Here is a 5400-nt window from a genome sequence, read left to right as displayed (position 1 = left end):
TTTTTTTTTTTTGTGGAACCGAGGATTGAACTCAGACCCTTGCTCTTTCCAGAGAAGCGCTTATTCCACTGAGCCATTTCCCCAGCCCCAAGGTGAGAACTTTTCTACAGATAGCCACAACTTAGCCCCTCAACAAATGGTTGAGGAAAGGTCATCTCCAGGGTTCAGTGCATTCCTCTTCTTTTCTTCCCTCGCTCCATTTTCCAGCCCCATCCTAAATATCTCACAATACTTTGAGAAGAATAGAATACCTCAGTGATTAGCTTCTTCTTTGTCATTGATTTGGTTTCCATCAAATCATATTCAGAAATCTATCTTTATCAGATAAGGCAGACTGCCAAGGGATTTGACTTCATAAGAGACTATTCAGTTAGGGAGAGAAATTGAACTTAAACTTGAAGTCGGTTGTGAGTTGTCAGAAGGATCTCTTTTTCTCCCTCCCGGTGCTACACAGTGTCACTTTTAAGTAACTAATGCTAAGGGGAAGGCAGGAAAATAATGTGTGGGGCTATTTTCTCCCTGTATTTTCCCTGCATTGTTTCATTCTGGAGCTACCTTTCCCATTAACTAGTTTTCTAAGAGTACCTCTCTCCAGCCATCACCTGGTCTCTGGTAACTGCTGCTCCTGGTCAGTATTTTTTGATGCCCAGCACTACCCTTCGTTTCCCTTAGCCTGAGCTCCCCTTTTCTGCAGGGCTTCTTTGCTAGTGGGTACTCAAAGATTCTTGTTAATTGTGTCACCTCTCTGACTTAGAGGTCCTCAGTTGTTAAAATAGTATTCTTGAAATAACAGGAAAAAAATCATAAACCCAATAGCAATAATTAGGGTACTCATTCCTTGAGGGACAGGGCTTATGATTTTGTCTAACTTTATGTATGTATGTATGTATGTATGTATGTATGTTTGTTTGTTTGTATTTATTTTTATGTATTTGCTACAGGGTCTACAGGATCTCACTACATATATGGGACTCGTAGTGATCCTCCTGTTTTCAGCCTTCCAAGAGCTCGGATTATAGGTGTGTGCCACCATGCCCACTCTCAATCGCCATCTCAGCATGCACTGGGGTGGGGCCTGCACAGCACACAGGGGATAGAACCCAGCTCCTCAGATCTGCCTAAGCAGACATTTTAGTCCGCTGAGCTATCTGGCCAGCCCTTGTCCAACTTTGATTGTTAAATATTTCAAAAGAGTTCAAAAAGTAAATCCTACATACTTACAAAAAATATTTTAATTCTGAATAAACAGAGAATAAATCTTGGAATACATATAGAAGGAAGTATATAGGGGGATTAAAAGTATAAAAATAGTGAGATGTGTCAAAATCAAAACTTATGCATTATTCTTTCTTTATTTATTTATTTTGTATTTTAGGGAAGGGTCTACAGGGTGTTCAGAGTCTGACTACTAGATTGGACTCATAGTGATCCACCTGTTTGCAGCCTCCCAAGAGCTGGGATTACAGGTACTCACCACTATGCCCAGTCTCAAAATTTATACATTAGAAACAATTTTTAAACATCATTAATTATACATAGTATTTGATAGTATTTAGCAAGTTAAGACAGAAGTTCTCAGATTTCTGAGAATTGCTAGCCTGCTATCAGAAATATCATGGTGGAAGAGTGCTATGGAGCAAAGATGCTTGGTTCATGGTGGCTGGCAAGCAGTGGCAAGAAATAGAGTGTATGAGAGAATGGACCAGGAGCAGTATTGAGAGCCAAAATGCGCAGAGACTCACCCAGAGGTGCTGACCACTAATCCTCCAGGAGTGTCCCAAGGCTGATCAAGTTGACACACTCAATATTAACCCACACCCCATTCCTTGTCAGCTTGACACCCAAGCCCACCTCCCACCTCCTTAAACTGCTCTTAATTCTCAGATAAACACAAAGTCAAAGTTTCACCTAGAATGAGATAACTATCTTACCTAAAATTTAAAACACAATTTTTTCCCAAAGTCTCAAAAGTCTTCTCAAAATTTCAGGTAACCTCTGAAACTCAAGGTAAACTCAGCGGTGAAAATTGTAAGAGAAAGAAAGAGAAAGAAGCTACATAATTATCAGTACAATGGCACAATATAAACAATACTATTCAAAAACTGAGGAATATAGGGATATAAAAGAATTAGACAAAAGCAAGATCACAACTAAGCAGGCCAGATATAAGTCCTTGTAGCTCAATGTCTGCAACACCTAAAGAATTTTGAGAAGAGTTGATATTGGGTCTTTTCCATATTCCTTGTAGAATTCAGCTGTGAATCCATCAGCACCTGGGCCTTTCTTTGGCAGGACTTTTATTACATTTTCAATTTCACTGACTGATACTGGATTATTTGGAATTTTTGTATTTGCTTGATGCAGATTTAGTAGTTCATATGTATCTAGGAATATGTATTTTCCATCCTGTGAGAGTAAAGATTTTGAAAATAAGTATTGGTGATCTGAATTTCTACAGGGTCTGTAGTGATTTTACACTTCTCATTCCTCATTGCATGAATTTGAATTTTTCTTTTCTTTCTTATGATGATAAAAAAATAGGATCAGTATTTACCAATTTTATTTATTCTTTCAAAGAACCAACTCTTCAACTCATTAATTCTTTGGGTTGTTTTCTTTATTTTTATTTTTTTTAATTTTAGCTTTTATTTTAAAGAGTAAAAATAAAAGCAAAACCAAATACCAAAAACAAAGACATGAACAGAGTAACATACAACATTACATAAGGTACATATTTTCAATGTATTGTTTTCTTTATTTCTATTGCTTTTACTTCTCTTCAGATCTTTATAATTTCCTGCATTCTTTGGGCTTTGGCTTGACTCGCTCTTCTTTTTCAAGGAGTTTGAGTTGCGGCCTTTGTTTGTTTGTGCTTGTTCTGTTTTCCCAACGAGAATATATTGCTATGAATTTCCCTCTTAAGACAGCTTCCAGTCCATTGTGAGGTTGCTTGTGAAGTCGGTGTGGTAGGTCTAGAGTCATATCCTGACTTAGTAAATTGGAGAAGCCAGTGGCACAGCCAGTGCTTCTACTCAGTAGTGTCCACATCCAGTGCACACTGAATCATTGTTCTGACAAGGTATAGTTAAAAAGTGAACCTTTCTTCAGAGACATCAAAAACAAACAAATCCAAGTCTGGATCTCACTGTTCTCACTCAGGATCGGTGTCAAGACCTTGTTCTCATTCATTTTTGAAATCACAATCCAGAAATCGATCTGTCTCTTGATCAGGAAAGCACAGGTTGAGTTCTAGGCCGCGTTCCAGATTGTGCTCCCCAGCTCATAACAGAAAAAGCAATCACCCCAGATTGTATTAGAATCGAGATTTCTGAGGTCACAACAGAGACTAACGGAGGCCCTATTATTTCTGAGGGCACAACCTAGGCTTCTATTCATGGGGCCAGTACAACCATGGAGGCTATGGAAACTACTGCTCTAATTGGCAGAACTATCAACAAGCTACAGTCCTCGTCAGGGTCATTCTTGATCCCGGTCCCCAAAGAAAAGGTCCCCCTCACCAAGGTCCAGGAGCCATTCTAGAAATTAAGATAAGTCATCTTCTGACAGGTCAAGACATTCCTCATCCTCTTGTTCTTCCTCCAACTACAGCCAAGTTGAATCTTCTACGTGTGAATCTTCAAAGGATAAGACGTTCACTTCCACGGATAGCTGGCCATCTCAAGCTGCTGGGGATAACCAGGGAGATGGGCCAAGGATCAGAACTTCTCTGGAGGTACCTCTCAAGTTACAAAACTCTGAGAGTTCAAAGCCACGTCCAGATGCTACCACCTACACCACTAGTTCTTCATCATGAGCCTCTGCAGTTTCTGACATGAGGCACCGGGTGTGAAGTCCAGCTCTCGAGAACCCTCTTCAGTCTGTGGTGGTGAGGTAGTGAGGCAGTGGTCACTTCACGCTAATCCTGTGCCAAAACTTAGTCATCCGCTTTCTAGCACATCCCAGATGGGCTCATCTCTGCCAAGTGGTGCTTGGTACTAGTCTGGGAGCCATAAAAGTCAGTTCGACCATGGCTCTGGATCTTTGAGTCCATCCAGAAAAAGCCCTGTGGGTAAGAGTCCACCAGTCACTGGCTCCACTTATGGCTCATCTCAGAAGGAGGAGAGTGCAACTGCAGGAGGAGAAGCCTATATTAAGACATATCTAGAAGACCAGAAGACAGAGAATGGGAAAGATAAGGAGGAGAAACAGACAAAGTCTGATAAAGAAAAACTGAAGGAGAAAGGGAGCCTCTCTGACTTGGATGCAAAAGTGAAATCGGATTCATTTACTTCCAAGACTGACAGTGAGAAGACTTTTAGGGGCAGTCAGTCACCCAAAAGGTATAAGCTGTGTGATGACGTTCAGAAGAAGATAGCAGGCTTCCACCAGGAGATGGACGATCAAAATAAGGACAAAACTAAAAGAAGGAAGGAATCCGAGTTTGACTATGAACCCAAGTTCATGTTGAAAGTTATAGATGGTGCAAGTAAAAACCAGGAAGAGGAGAAGTCAGGCAAGTGGGAGGGCCTGATGTATGCAGAGAAGGAAAAGAGAGGAAAGCAGAGGAGTTGGAGGAGTAGTCTCACAGAGAGATCCAAAAAGGAAGAGCAAAGAGGGGCCAAGAAGAGTGAAAGTGGATGGTGGGGTTTGGGCCCGAGAAGAATTTCTGAGTGAGGAGCCTCAAGAAGATTCTGAACATCCCACCCCACCCCCACCCATGCAGAATCTTACTACAGTGGAAAGTGTCCCTGGTGCTGTGTCCCACTGGCAGGGGAGGCCACCACAGAGCCTGGGGTCAGGCCCAACTCTCAACATAACATGGCATGTTGGGCTGTTGCTGTGTTTCTCATTTGTTGTTGGAGTATGGGGTGAGGGCTAGGGTAGGGAGGGAGAGCAATGCTTGATTTTGGTTTGTTTACTATTAAAAACCAAGATTTGTGCTAATTTCATTTCATTTGGAGCTAAGAGGACTAATTCAATAATTTTCAGTCTCTTCTCCCCTTACCTGATGTTAAAAGATGCCTTCCCCCCCTTTTTTTGGTGGGGGGCATATGCAGTAATAGCAGCAAGGTAAAATTTGGGCAACTTTGATTCTTTTTTTAAATTAATTTTATTGAGAAAGAAGTAGTAAAGAGACAGTTTCAAAACAGGTTAGCAGGACAGTTACAATAATTAATACATTGCATATTGTTGTCTTCATAGTAGTTATTCATAGTGCAAGATGCAGACATAATATCTTGTCTAAATAATATCTTGTCTATTAGTACAAATTTTTCTTCTCATTGAACTAAGAGAAAGTAGCTGTATATCTATCTTTACTATATATATATATATATATATATGTTTTACTACAAAATGGATTTTCATTTATATCCCCCTTTTTGTTTAGTTTTGTCAGAG

At 40.4% G+C, this 5400-nt stretch overlaps 1 pseudogene; it reads left to right on the top strand.

Moving 5' to 3' along the window:
- Positions 1–4670, top strand: part of LOC101567035 — a 6339-nt pseudogene extending 1669 nt beyond the window's left edge.
- The last annotated feature ends 730 nt before the right edge of the window (positions 4671–5400 follow it).

The sequence above is a fragment of the Octodon degus genome, unplaced genomic scaffold (genome assembly GCF_000260255.1).
Source record: "Octodon degus isolate 3935 unplaced genomic scaffold, OctDeg1.0 scaffold00021, whole genome shotgun sequence".
Classification (NCBI taxonomy): domain Eukaryota; kingdom Metazoa; phylum Chordata; class Mammalia; order Rodentia; family Octodontidae; genus Octodon; species Octodon degus.
The sequence above is the reverse complement of the archived record's forward strand: the minus strand, read 5'-3'. Positions and strand labels throughout refer to the sequence as shown.